Source organism: Callionymus lyra, chromosome 10 (assembly GCF_982586985.1).
Source record: "Callionymus lyra chromosome 10, fCalLyr1.hap1.1, whole genome shotgun sequence".
Taxonomy (NCBI): Eukaryota; Metazoa; Chordata; class Actinopteri; order Syngnathiformes; family Callionymidae; genus Callionymus; species Callionymus lyra.
Genome location: NC_141827.1, coordinates 27,186,497 through 27,202,496, shown reverse-complemented (window position 1 = coordinate 27,202,496; position 16,000 = coordinate 27,186,497). Strand labels below are relative to the sequence as shown.

At 34.4% G+C, this 16,000-nt stretch overlaps 1 protein-coding gene across 1 annotated transcript in view; it reads right to left on the bottom strand.

The window, feature by feature from the left end:
* Positions 1-11,442, bottom strand: part of rap1gapb (RAP1 GTPase activating protein b) — a 124,365-nt gene extending 112,923 nt beyond the window's left edge. Inside the window, exon 1 of the mRNA XM_087801904.1 lies at positions 11,300-11,442. The gene's annotated coding sequence lies outside the window, so the exon portion shown is untranslated. The remainder of the gene's footprint in view (positions 1-11,299) is intronic.
* Between the last annotated feature and the right edge of the window lie 4,558 nt (positions 11,443-16,000).

Genomic DNA, 16,000 nt, shown 5'->3' with positions numbered 1-16,000 from the left:
CTCTATCAACATGATTACATGTAATTACATTGAATAGAGACTTGTTTAATTTTTTAAGAATTATTTATCATGTTGAGGCTTAAATGAAAGATTGACATTACAGTGAGTTATTTTTTTATTTTTTTGTGTGTGTGTCTTTTTGGATGAAAAAAAAGTAAGTGTCTTTTGGACATGAACCTTTGCCTGTAACTCCAAAAACACACAGATTAATTTGAAAATAAGGTGAGTATAAATGATTCAAATGAATACTTGGGTGAGAACTATCACTTCAACAAAGGTCAACTACTATGTCAACATCTTCATTGCGTGCTTGAGACAGTTTGGCTTCAAAGTTGGTTTCCCATCTGTTAACCACGGAGAATTTTTCACTGGTTTTCTAGGTGTTGCCTTGGTGATAGTTATAACAAGATATGTTTGGTATACTTCATTTGACAAACAAATTAAATAGATCTTGGACCTCTATTTTACTCAACAGTATGTGTCTTTTTGTACACAATTTTTAATTTAATTACATTCGAAAATGTGCTTAAGCCACTTAAAATTACTTTGTTTTTCTGGAGATTAAATTTTTTTTCACCATAACCACGCCCACTCTGATGTTTTCTGGTCAAGCATCGAGGTTTGTTACCTTGTGTCATCAATCCAGAATGTCTCCACCTCCAAGAGACTTATTGTATACACAAAGCAGCTGGTTTGTGTTGTTTGTTGTGGCGCTGTCATTCAAATACGAGAGCGTTCTAGGGGTGCAGACATTTAACTTCTATTTTGGCCTTTGATTCATGTTAACCATTTCTGCATAATCCTTACTTTATATGTAAATAAGCAAAAAACGATCAACATTAGTTATTTAGTATGTAGATTGGAGTCAAGGGTTGTAAGACAACCCATTGATTTGAGATTAGTCCACCACGGAACATTCAAACACTTGGTTAGGTGACGGATGAACAAATATAAAATGATTCCAATTGTTAAACAAATGCTAGATATCTTAGTTTGGTTTAGTTAAAGAAAGTTTACTTTGTATAGCAGTGGAAATTTATGTAAATCCAGTTAAAAATGGTTTAACCTTATGAAGGTTTGTATTGTGTTCTTGTGTTGTCTCTTGGTCAAGGTCAGAGAAGGCACACAGGATATCTCAAACACATTTGTTTTCAGGGCTCACCTTGACCTCAAGATAACACAACGGTTAAGGTATATCGACAAACCTAATATTATTGCTGAATAAAATACACCTCAATAGTGCTTTATAGTGAAAGCCCTCTGAACTGCTACCAAAAATGTTTGTAGCACCTATGCAGGCAGGAGCAATGACAAAAAGTTGATAATCAATTGGAGTAAACGTGTACGTTCAAATTAGAATAAAATAAAACTTAAAAAAAAAAAAGAATTACGGTGTCTGGACTGGATCTTTAAAGGTCGTCATACTGCAAGCAAATTCGATTAGATGGACACATTTCTGGGCATTGTTCATTTAAAGAAATGCTCCCACCCAAAATAATACTGAGAGAACTCACTGTTGCTTCACAAAAACAACAATATATAATGATTAGAATCTTAATGTTAATTTACTTGTGAAAAAAGTTGAACTTTTTAGGTTTTAACTTTGAATATGTTCTGCTATATCTGTGTTGTTATCCTCCACTTTAACTAATACGCTTTATTCATGTCCATTTTTCATGAGTATATTTTCATTTTTCAGGTTCATTTATGTCCCAATCATAAGCGAAAACAACAATCTGGTTGCTCAGGTAATAGTTCAATTCATTTATATTTTCATAGATTCATTATTGAAAAAATAACAGCACATATAGCAGAATTTAATGACTATTTACTACTAGCCTGTCTTGATCCATGACTATAACTTCTAAACTAGGGCTAAAATCTTTTCATTTTTTTTGTCTTTTTACATTGAATCAGGTCTTTATGCTACCGTCTCCAACTTCTCATCTCTGATTTATTGAGGCCAAGCTAACATTTAGCATCTCTATTTACTTCTTCAACAGCCTCTTCATAATCACAAATTAATCTGATTCACTGTCAGCATGAGTTATCAACAGGAAAGATTCAAGCTTAATCCGCCGTCAGGCCTGAACCACAAGATGAGTCTCATCAACAAACGCCATTTACACAACCTGACCTTTCCACAAATCCTATCACAATTTGCCACTTTTCCACAAAAGAGTAACACATGGAGACAACTGTGATCTGTGGTCAGGAATATCTGTGGGCATTCATTTGGTGAAGGTTGTCAGTAATTGTTTCTCTGAGTCCACCCGATTATGAACTATCATTAACAAAATTGCTTTTAAATAAACATCTAAAGGTTTATTAAACCTTCACAAAATTAGGCCAGGGAAGCAATTTTGGTCCTGGCTCAATTAAGACTGAACAACTAATAGAAAAGCTTATGCATGTTCTTCGAATTAAATTGAATTACGCAAGATTACACAGCAATTTGTTCAGGGATATATAGAGATAGACAGACAGACAGAGCTTTATTATTCCCTGTATCTCCTCCGGGAAATTGTTTTTCTAGCACACAGCAACACTAATGATAGATTTATAATAACAAGAACAAGTGCAATAAGAAGAACAAGATGACAAAATCTTAGTATTAAGGAGGAGGAATGAATGAGTCCCTGAGTCTATTAGTGCTGCATTTTGAGAGGAGCATTCTTTCACTCCATCTTCTCTGCTCATTCCGTTAGCATAGCCCTAAGTCTCTTACCAGGCTTTACGTCCCTGATAGTGGCGCAGAAGTTCCATCAGGATATTATGATGATCTACCGCATTGATTTCACTGACAGCAGATCCTCTCGTGTAAAAAAGACGATTCTCTCAATGTTTAGTATCCATAAGAATTCCAGCAAATAAATTGTTAATTGGTTTCATTTTGTCTACTCAGTACCTGTTCTGTACTTCACTTCCTGTTCCAGGGTTGACTAATGGCACACAGCTGAATCACAAACCTTCCCCCTACTTCAACCACCTGTGTACATACCTTTGTGCAACGGTGACCAAGCACTCGTATTGTATTGTTCTATTGTCTCCCTTTTGCCTAGTCCTGCTGGACCTTTTTGTAGTTTTTGCCTCTGCGTCTTAGTTTATTCTCTGTTATTCCCATGGGTTTTGGCCTCCTTGTGTTCTTTTGTGTTGACCAGGTTCCTTGTACTTGGGTGACTTAGGTCAGTCTGTCAAACTGAGCCTGAGAAACCTGGGTGTTGTATTTGATAAAGACATGTCTCTAGTTCAACACTGCAGAAAACTGACCAGAAACTGTTTCCTTCAGAATCTACTGATGGTTCCACGCACACGGTTCAGGACCAGAGGAGAGAAATCCTTCCAGGCTGTTGCTCCTAAGCTTTGGAACGATCTTCCTGTGTTATCAGTTTTATCTTGCCCTTTAAAGTATATACTTTATTGAATATGGTTTTGTTGTTTAAGCGCTTTGTGACCCTGGCCTGGAAAAGCGCTCTATAAATAAAAATGACTTACTTACTTCTTTCTTTCTTCTCCTGGTTCGGTGGGCAGGACTCTCATTTTGTTGTTTAGGATATCATGATGGTTTTGGATTGTTTATTAAAATTGTTATTTATACTGTTGACATCAATCATCTGCACTTGGGTTCCCGCAGTTTATAGATCGTGACATAACATCATATTTCACTTAAACGTTCTTGACTATGTGGATGACTTTTGTAATTGCACTTTTCTTGTTAAAAATTCAAATATATACATTATAGTCAGCTATTTTCCCCTGCTCATATACACAAGCAATATGTCAAAGCTATATTTACTATTCTCTAAATAAATATGAAGAATATTACGCAACAAAAAAATGCTTTAATGAAAGCAAAGTATTGATTTTCTTAAACAGCAAAACTGATTATTCCCATTGCCAGGATGAAACCCTTGGAAGCCTGGACCATCCATCTTCTATCGCTTATCCAAGACGGGACCATAGATTTGTTATGTTGTTCTTTCGTTCATTTAAAATTTGTGTCCCATTTGGACAACTGCTATGTTTGCGGTTTTAGGTTTATGTCGTCTGATGTTATCCCTCTGTGTGGATGGTAATTCAAACGTATTGCCTGAGGAAGCACCAAAAGACGACTAAAAAAAACGTCGCCTTTATGTTTTCATTAATTAAGAATATATTTTTATTTACATACAAGCGTCAACTTAAAATAAGCACCCTGAAAGCAGAGACCTCCCCCCAGCAGCTAATTTTAGCTTTATATTTAGGTTTTTTTGTATCCACTATTTTCGTCTTGAATCATATTAATTCCCAAATTTCATACCTTTTTTAGAATTGTTCGCAGCCATTAACTTAATATGAAAGCAGTTGGCAGATTTGTATAACTTGCTTGGACAACACACACAGTAGGAGTACGCAAAAGATTTAAGATCCTTAAAATCCAAAGGATTTATGGATCCAGACAGTAGTTTGGAATGTCCACCCACAAATATGAATCTGTTCCTTGTACCATAACCAACATTTTGTCAGTGTTAGGGGTTTGAGAAGGGGAAAAACAAATAAATAAAAGTTAATGCTTTCATTTTTTGTTCAACATACTATATAGATATTCAACATTGCTGTATCAGATATATATATATATATATATAGACACATTTCGTTTTAATTTCTTTTTCGGTTTCAAATAATTTCATATCTATCATCTACTTTTTGGGGGTTTATCTATATTCAATTAAATGTGTTAATTTTTGTTTACAATTTACAATTAACATGCAAATATTCAGAGTTTCTCTATTTTGGGATGCACTTGAACTTCCTACCACTAGATGGGAGCAGTCATTACAGCCTCCGCAGCTAAAGGAACAATGAAATCCAAGCAAGATCCTAGCCGTGACTGAGGACGAGAGGCTGCCTTTAAAGCTAAATGATGGATAAAATAAATGAAAACATGGAAGGTCAAAGATTACACAACAATAAACAACCCACAAATCTAAATTAAAAGACAGGATACATGTGTTCATTCCCAGATGACCTTCTGCGGGGGTGTGCACCGGCAACTCCAACGAATCGTGACCGGCACTTTTCCCGAGCTCTAATCTACATTAATGAAAACACAAAAAAAAAGGCTATAACAAACCCACACGGATCTGCTTAAATGTAACATTTCCTGCCAGCGGAGAGAAAAGCAATTAAAGAGCAGGCAAGGTTGGTAATGTCTCTGTCAAGGTGCTGACGCCGGGCTGTATGAGAATCCACTTGACTGTGGAGAAATCAATCCGGAAAACAAATCAGGGGAAACAAAATATGTGACGTGGAAGTCGTTTATTTCTGATGCAAGCGTGGAAAAATAATTTGATATTGTGGTGATTACCGGCCGCTTGCTTGGTGCTGGTGATAAACTCTTGCTCTCGAATTTGCATCCCTGGAAGTGGAGCAGAATAATAAACCAGTGTGTCAGTTTCATTTAAAGAGCCACGATCAACGCCTCTTTTCACGGGATTGGGTCAGAAGGGCAGAGGTCAGAGGCCACGAAACCACTGGGGAAATACCAAAAAAAAAAAATTGAACTCTTATTTCACATCTTTCATATTTTGGTATATAATAGATATTTGTATTAATATAGACCATTTCCATGTGGCTGGTAGAAGCTTGTGTGTGCACAGATGAGGCCGTAACACTGTCTGACAACCAGTCATGACACTTGAGGAGACGCTAGGAGACGGTAGAGCTACACACTAGTGAAGTGTTTTACACTGTCGTCTCATTAGACTCCATTAAAGCGTCTATGTAATTACAGTGCATGTTTGGGAGCCATTTTGAGACACATTACTGGTCGGTTATTCATGCATCCTAGTGCTGCGTTTTTTATTTTTGACACATGACATGTTTTCCTACAAACTTAAATTAATACAAACATTTAAATAGCCATAAATGAATAGCTGTCATAATAACATATTTTTTTAATCACATAAATCTCCTTTTTAATCTCTAACTTTTACATATTTTGTTGTGTATTTCGGTAGAAAACAGTTTGTGTATTCTAATTATCAAGACAAAAGAACACACCAATGTTCGCCACTGTTGATGGAAACTAAAGGTTTTCAGCAACCAGAGCTGCATCTGTTCAAGTCTTTTAAAACCAAAATAATGTGAAGATACATTTTAATTATACATATTATATAATCTGCCACAACAAATTATTGAACTGAAAAACAACTCAAGTTTTTGGCTTTTCAGAATATTTTTTTAGTAAACTTATAGTGAATTAGATAAATTAATTACATCATAATTAAATAATTACATGTTTACCTTTTGACAGTACTCTGGCTTTAATAAAAATTAAAAAGCCAAACCTTATAAGTAATTATTATGTTTGTCATGAAAATAAGTGTAGGGCTATGGGGCTATTATTGTTGCTAAAGCTTTGTAAATGCCTAAAGGGATTTGTACATATACAGTATACTTTCTCTGTACAATGATCGACAAATGCGTAACTCAATTTATGAATTTTCCTCTAGACCTCCTGCCTGGCAGTACCAACCCCAGCATCCTTCTACCAATATACTCATTATCCCTCCTCTGTACACGACCACACCATCTCACTCTGGCGTCTCTGACCTTATCTCCAAAACATCTAACATGTGCTTTTTCCTCTGATGGACTCATTCCTGATCCATCTTCTTCACTCCCAAAGAGAACCTCAACATCTTCATCTCTGCTTACTCCAGCTCTGCTTCCAGACCCTTCCCCAGTGCCACTGTCTCTAGACCATATATCATGGCTGGTCTCACTACTGTCTTGTATATCTTTCTTTTCATTCTGGTTGAGACTCATTTATCACAAATTACCTCTGACATTTTTCTCCACCCATTCCATTCCAACTTGAACACGTTTCTTCACCTCTTTTCCACCATCTCCACTGCTCTGGACTGTTGACCCTAAAGACTTAAAATCCTCCACCTTCTTCATCTTCCTGTGTCCTCATGGTTCAACTTGGGTTCCTCTCATTCACATAGATAGAGAGATTGCGCTCACTACAGATCACAATGTCATCTGCAAACATCATAGTCCATGGACATTCCTGTCTAACCCTATCTGTCAGCCTGACCAATTTGTTGATTTGTAAATGTATAATCATGTATAATAGTCAGAAAATGTATGCAAAAATCTCAAGGTCAAGCATCACAAACTTCCAAAAATCAGACAAACTTGCTCTTTTTTGCGCACAAGATTTGTGAATGTGTAACAGGATTTGTATAAAAATTGCATCATTTGCTGCAATGACACTGTCCCAACAGTAGTAGTAGTAGTAATTAGTAGTAATAGTAGTATACACCTCGGTGCAGCTGAGTGGAGTCGACACAGACGTTTGTGTTACGACCTCAGAGATGTCGGTAAGATAAGTGTAACAGAGCCCTGAACATGACATGGTTAAAAAAAATAAAAAATAATAATATGGTTACCAAATACTAAGTCGTGTTATGACGAGTTAATTCAAATCTTTTAATTCATGAATGGCAGTTTAGCCTGATGACATCATCAGTCAGTATCGCTCCAAACTACAGCACTTCCCCTCAAGATTCCGGGAGCTAGATATTGTCGTTTTATGTGATTGTCGTTTAGCTGGGTGAGCAATCAAAGTCTTCTCTGTTTGGAAGTTGGTTCTGTATAAATATTAATATTACTATTATTACTAATATTAGAAAATATAGTTATCGCAAAATAAGCAAAAAGAAAGATACGCTAGTGTGTCATCCTAGATAAATACTTACATAATCACATGTAAGATAATGCTTGTGTTATATACACTAGAACATTTATTAATAAAAAACATATTCACAGTAAGGAAGTGAGAATATACTGTGTCAGTGGTATCATCTACTAAAAGCAACACATAAACTAAATCTAACCAAAACAGTAACACAAAAGCGTAAAAGTTCATCATATAAACACCGGGGAAAAAAAATACAACCTTTTGTTTTATTTAAAAAAGTCACATCAAGCCGAGGTCTGAGGCATCCGTCCAACATAAATGGAATATATTATTTGATAAATATGCCGGGTGAGTTAAAGTTCACCTGGAGATGCGTATTCAAATAGAGCCTCAGCTGCTGACAGTTTTAATGAGGAAGAAAAAATAAAAATAAAACGTTCCGTCTATTTTTGATGCCTCAGGAAAAGAAGGGGTTAAAAAGAATTTTGACTTTTGTGATACAAGGTCAACGCAGAGATTCTAATGGTGATGGAATTCTGGGGGTCGTGGTAAAAGTTTGGTACATTTTAATGATTCAAATTGTGAACCAAACGGCTACTATTAGTCAAAACTAGGTGTTTCTAGATGCCATAGACCAGGGGTGGGCAATTACAATTCTTCAAGGGCCACATTAAATTCTATGAATGTTTTTAGGGGCCGTCAAGCAAAAAGAAAGACGAAAAAATCCCTAAAAAAAGGACATGCGTCATTTGGCCATGACATTTATTAAGCTAAATAAGTTGCAATTTTATTCTTGTATAGATTCGATTTTTTCAAAACATTTCTTCAACTTACTTGAAAAAAAAGGTTTTGAGGGATTAATATATACACAAAAAAATACACACAAAAAGGAGGAAAGTGTTAGGTGGAAATGTAAATGAATAATAAATATAAAATACATTTGTTAATGCATTAGAACCATTTATACATGATCATACTTTGACATAAATACAGTCAAAGGGCTGCATGTGGCCCCCGGACCGCACTTTGCTCAGGTGTGCCGTAGAAAGAGAGAAAACTTGCATTAAACCTGGCAAACTCACAGATTCTGGAATTTATTCTTCTTCAATAAGTACGTTTAAGTATCTCTATTTTATCTGTTAATTTAATTAATATTTGGTTGTATTCATTAATTTGATTGTTTTTTACATGTACATTTATTTATTTATGGATGTATTATTGCTGCTGGACAAACTAATTTCTCCTCCGGGAATTAATAAAGTATCTAGCAATCTATCTAGTTGTGATGTTGTGATAAGAACACAAAGGTAATAAATAAGAAGTATTCCTGGAAAAATGAGTGAATTGAAATGCAAGTTCTATCCAGAAAACCCAAAGGGCAAACATGACCTTCTTCATATATAATGCAAATATCAGCCTGTTCCTTCCCATCTCATCAAAAATGGATCAGTGTTGTAAGAGTTGAAGTCTGGGTGTCTGAGAGGTTGATCTTCATTAACTGCCTCCCATCTGACCTCAAAGATTCCCTTTTATTGAATTCATCGGATCATCCCGACGACATACTAACACTTGATCCATGTACGCGACATCAAATTACAAATCAATTTATATCAATATCAAATAAAAGAAAGTCATGTTGTAAATCAATTATTATTCAATTGCTTTATTTTAATTCACTTGAAAAATGTTTTTTGTAACATTTTGTATCTAACTATTAAGGAAATTGTGAAAAAACTTCAAATTAAAAAATAATATATTATAATATTAGATGCATTTGTATTGATGTTATCTATACAGTAACTAAATAATTTTATTTGCGCATAGGTTTATTTTCTATATTTAAACTTAAACATATAACATTTCTCCACTTTAGGTAGACATTGAAAACTGCAATTGTTCAATAAGTAGAAGACAAAGTCTATTGGTTTTATTTTATTCTTAAGCATAAAAAAGAAACCTATTGTGCAAATACATAGAATGGTCATGTTGAACATCTTATTTAGAATTATTACTTTTTTTTTAAATTGGCTTTCAACTGGTCATGTGACCTACATTTGAATTCTGTTTAATATAACTGTTTTATATATATATATAACAATATATAATATAATAATAATATAACCGTCAAGCCAAACAAAAGCAAAGAACCAAAATTTAGAGTGATTGCCAGTTTCTTTTATTCATTTCCTTTTCAAGCGATTCTGTGCGATTTGAAGTCGAGCGACGCCAGTGGACTACAGTGGTTGTGTTTAGAGCGTTTCCCATGAGCACTCACTAAACGTTGCAAAAGTTGCCATGTCCTGGTTTGTAGCAGTTGGACGAATTTTCTGTTTCCAGACTTCGATTGTCTGAATGAAGGATGGATACTGATGAGGTAATGAATCAGATTGTGGATAATGAAATATGATATGTTTATGACGGCTTTGTAAATAACATAAAAACCCCACCACAAGCGTGATATGTAGCATGTTCACACCATCCCAAAGAACTTTTACAGTGAAAATAAAAATCCCACAAAACTCCTCAAGTCACGGAATATGAGTCATTCAACTAGTTTAATTTGATGTGTTGTCACAAGTTTTATGAAAATATACAAAAATATTAAAAGGTACCCAAACTACCCAGAGCTGCTTTAAGCATTTTTGAATGTGTTTTCATTATCCAAGACAAAACTCGCCAAAAAAGAGGGAAACACATTCTAAACCAAATAACATTAGAAAGTTATTATAATTTAGAAATGACATTGTAATTAATACAAAAACAACATTATATAAAATGTCAACTCTTGACTTCATGATGGCCGCATAAACAGTCAAAAAGACTGCATGTGGCCCCCCGGCCACACTTTTTTCAGAGGTCTGCTTTCACTGAAACACATGTTGAATGCCAGATACATCCCATAACAAACAATTTTTTTCTTCCATTATGATGCCACTTCATTCATTCATTTGAACTATAATACAACCCAGATGTATGGTGATAAATTCTCCTCCTGCTGTACTTTCACACGTTAGTTCCGCATGAAATCAAACCTCTCTCTTTGCAATGACGTCTATTTCGAGACGATCACCACATCCACGGTCACACACGCTGGATGCCTTGCTCAAGGGCACAGGCACATTAGAAGAAAAAAAAAAAAAGATAAATAGAAGGCATATCCTGTGGCTGTCATTTCACACTTCTATAAACGCCTTTGAAAACAAAGGATCTATTTCAATGATCAACTATTATTATTTGTTATTATTTATCTGGGGAAGCAACAACTATTTTTCATCCCAAATATCTTTCAAATAATGTCAGAAAACACGCACTTGTGTGATCCAGAGCACACGATATTTACTTTAAAATATATATATATATTCGACTTACTTGACTAACTATTATGAAAAAGGTGTGTTTGATTATTCGCTAAACATGATGGTCTGATTTTAAACGTTCGCAATTATTTAACGCCAAATTCAGACAATTGTGTGCATATTTGTCTTCAGAATTAGCATTTATTATCTATCCTTTCATGTGTTTATAAAATAGACATTGCAGTGATGTAATTGTTTTACTCTCCCAGTAGAAAACAATGGGACACGCGTGCAGTGAGAAATATTCGCTTACCTTAAACGGTGTTTTATTATTCGCCTCCAAAATCGAAACAAACGACGCGTCACTTTCAGAACAGTATTGTTTTAAAAAATAAATTTAAAATAACCCTTGGCTCAGAGAGACAGCGGGGGAAATGCTGTTGGCAGGTTGCGAGTGTCCGAGTGCGAATCCCGAAGCTCGTGTGATGCTCAAGTGTCTCTGAGCGCACATGCTGCTGCTGCCGTCACGTGACCGCCAGCGCGCTCCAATGCCGTCGCTACTACAGTTTAGACGAAGACGAGCTGCTTTGTTTGCTAAACTTCACCAAAATAATATGTCAACTTAATAAACCACAGAGGATTCAATGATTACATGATAATGATTAATGATAACAAGCAAAAAAACAAAAAAGGCGCATTTTTTTGTATTTGAAAAAAAAAAGATAAACTAACTTACTTGTATGGATTAAGTATGAATGCTTGAAGCGATCATTTCAAATGTTTTCCTTTAGACACATTACTGTTATTGGTTTTTTGTTCGTTTTTTAATAATAAAAACATTTTAATATTTTAAATGTATTTTACACGTTAGTTTGATGTGTCGATTGCAATAACTAAAACATATATTTCATCATTTAAATTTCGATATACAATGTTGGTTAAATAGTGCCACCATTTATGTTGAATTAAAATGCTAAGAAATGAAAAATATATTTAAATTAGGATTTTTGAAATATAAAAATATATTCAACCATTCAATATTTTTTTCCAAAATGTTTGTACATTCTTATTTTATAACGTTCTATAATAAAAAAACAAACAGAAAAAAAAAATTGAGATCAACTTGTCTAATATGTGACTGACTATTGAAAGATAACTACATTTTATTTGTGGATAATTATTTCTACTTGCTAAGTAGAGACAAGGATTTTGAACAATATTGATAAATATGCGGCCCGCAGGCTATTTCAGAAACCTAATGTAAAATTACTCAGCCCACTTTATTGTCTGAGTTTTAGTGCAGGACTTCATTTTTGGTCCAAAGTGGTTAAAGAAAAAAAAGATCACATCTCATCAATTTAATAATTTCTATATCTTTGATTATAACGTTAAGACGATAAAACCAAAAGGTGAATATAGATGGATACTTTTATTTATCTCCGTAGAGAAATTCACAATTGAAGCAGCACCGGTTACAGATAAACACGTATAAAAAAATGAATAATGCGAGAATACAAATTTGTGCAATCTTTGGGGAATGTACGGAAAAATAAATAAATAAATACAATAATAAATAGCAATAAAACTGCAGGATAAAGACTGAAAAAATACCAATATTAAGATATTTAAAATAATCTATTAACAAAAAAAATAAATTACAGAAGGCATAAATCAAATAAAATCTGAGGTACACATTACTAAGATAAGCAATAAACACAATATGCAGTGGATTCATGACTTCTGTAGGTTTGTCCTTAGAGTCCTCTGCCTGTTACCCTATGCAGATGGGATAGGCTCCTCCTCTCTTAAGGGAATAATGTTTTAACAATAAAAAAAATATTTGGAAGTGAAGCCTGTTCACACATGGGATCATCTACATTCTCCATCACACACCTGTGTTGAGACTCCATCAAAAAAGTCCACATGTTCGACACAAACATTTCCAATAACTGGCCGATGTAAACACAGCTCACTGAAGTGAGTGTTGGGAGGTTTTTCTGAAGACATCTGTCCATGTGCTCGAGTTTCCTCTCTGCGTTGGTGTTAGTGCACATTTTACGAACCTCATTTTTATTCTCCTGTCAATCTAATGAAATCCATCAATGCCCTCGCAAACTTTGGTAACACGTTCCATAATCTCAGCAGGCGGCTCATCCAGCTGCTCGAGCTCTTGATATTCACCGCTCGTGCAAACAAGCTTATTTGAATTTGTCTTTTTCATTTTTTTTTTTTTTGCAGATGTTGCGTATTTAAATGAAACATAAAAATGTTTCAGTAAACACTGATAAATAATAGTGAGCGATACATTTAGCTTGTTGATAGGGGTGTTCGATTTTGTTTTCACAATATTGTATCATTACTCAACGGTAGTGTATAATTCAAAAATCCTTTATTTTTTATCAAATTTTTTTTATGATTAACAGTTCAATAAGTGTAAAATAAAATAATACTATCTTTATGTAGAATACACGTACAAATATTCACAGCGCTTCTTCGATTTTTTTTGTTGCAATTAAAAGTCCGGTTGCTAGATGGCGCCAGTCATTACGTCGTCTGCGGCTAAAGGAAAAAACAACATCCTGCGAGAAGACTGAGGACGGGAGGATACAGTCAACTCCAGCTGCTTTTAAAGCTGATCTTTGGACATATTTTGTCTTTCAGTTCTATTAAATCAACCAAAAGACATAGAAATAATCACAAAATGTCACTTAAATTCAGCGTCCCATAAAATCAGTAAGAAAATTATGCGAGGGTAACGACATGTATATTATCGTGAGCTGAACATGAAGGCAGAAGTCATCAAATGCAACTTAAGGAACAATGTAATCCTGCGAGATCCAAGCAATGACTAAGGACTAGAGGATACAGTCGACTCCAGCAGCTTTTAAAGCTGATGTTTGGACATATTTTGGCTTCAAAACAAACGAAAGCAGTTACAACTCTGTCAAGAGTCATGAGAGTCAAGTACTGGACAATACTACAAATATATCCACGATACTACAGTATCAAAATATATAGTATTGTTGTCCCTGATATGTATCACATCGCCAGAATATTTCCAACATCCATTTTTAATGTGTTCTTGAAAAGCAAAAATACATCTAGATCTGATGAATGTCTGACCTCCATCACTAACAGCAGTCGCGTCCATCCATCTACTGTTTCCACGGCGCCTCAGGCTGCTTATGCAATCTGTATCTAACGTTAGAGATGATCTCAGCCGTTAAAACGATCCATCACAAGAGGTTGTGGATGAAAATATCCTCAAGCAACATCTTAAATGAAAAAAGAGATTTGTTTGTAAAAAAAAAAAAAAAACGTTAACTAGTGATGGAGAGGAATCGGAAAGTTATGTGAGCTTCTGAGCAGATCTTTTTTCTGGAAGATGAAAATAGTGATCACAGTGGAGATAATCGTAGCAGCGCTGACTCTACTGCTTCTACTTTGACAGACACATGATTGAAGATGAAGCAGTCAGCGAAAACTGCACCCTATAATCTTAATTTTCAGGATCAGATGACACCATCGAGATAGACATTTTGGGGGGAAAAATGTATTTGATGATAAATTTCATGCTCCAGTTTCACACAGTAAGAATCAAACTGGAGTCATGGCTGCTTAGGTTTCCTCCAGGAACTCCAGTCTACTCCCACAATCCAAATACGAACTGGAAGGTTTGCTATAGTAAATATTTTCATTTTATTATCATTAATTGACACTTATTTAATGTTTTTTCACCAGACCATGAAACAGAAACTTTTATTGCCAACACTGGAATTTTCTTTGGTGTTGTTACAGAGTCAAAAAATTAGATAATAAGAATTAAATAAAAAAAGATTAATAAAATTTAAATAAAATTAAAAAAAATGTACCATAAAAAACATTTTTAAGAATCTATAGCATCGATAATTAAAATCATATTCATTGAATTTAGTTAAATTAAAAAAATACTATATAATGAATTAAAATTTGATTATTTGTCTTTAAAAAAAAAGAAAAATCTTATGTCAATCTTTTTTTAAAGGAATTTATTTTCTGCTATGTGACAATGTCGATGCCACCAAAATAAAAGAGTAAGAATAGAATAAAAAGAGATCAATAAAATAAAACAATGAATTCAAATAAAATAACAGATATTACCATAGAATCAACCTTTTTAATATTTGATTCTTTTTTTTCCCTTTAAAATGTTTTTTTCTTACATCAATTCGTTTTTTATTTATTTATTTGCTGCTGACAAAGTCAATTAAAAAAAATATTGTTAAATAATTTTTCTTTTTATGAGAAAAGTGAAACAACCGGACGACCTTGACCATACTGTCCGAAGACCATGATGTGAGAAGGTCCTGGTTCGTACATGTCACTCAAGTAGTGACTCCGAGATATCTGTGAATTAAACATGTGAAATAAATTGTTCATGAATACGAGAAAGCAGCGACTTCCACAGGAAGCGTTTCATCTTTTCCATCTATTTTTTATTTTAACTTCAAACCTGGAACTTGAAGTGGCAGCTCATGTTGCACCAGAGTGATTCTTTAATTGATCTGTTGACACTTATCCCGCAGCAGGAAAGCGAGTAAAGAAGTAGTTAATGTCTGTTTTCCTGATGGGGATATTTTTTGGAAACATTAAAATCCCCAAAAAAGGACAGATTTGTTATATTTTTGATGTCGGTTTGTTGTCATTAATGCTAGTCGTAAAGAGTTTTGGGATTTAAATAAAACCTTTTTTCTTCTTCAAAATCATTTTTATGTTTCATCAATTCACTTCACACTTTCCTTTAAAAATATATTCTGTCAATCATCCTCTCTTTCATTCTTCTTCCATCTCTTTGTCCAAGGACAATTGATCGCTTTGAAAAGTCCTTTTCTTCGCCTCAAGGACAACCTTGTAATGGGTAGTAAAACCAAGGAGAGGTTTATGCACATTTTTCCTTCCAACGATGTCCTGACCCGCCTCAAAGTCACCGGTTCGAAAGAGCTAATGGAAGTCTCCAGTATACGCTACCAAGTCA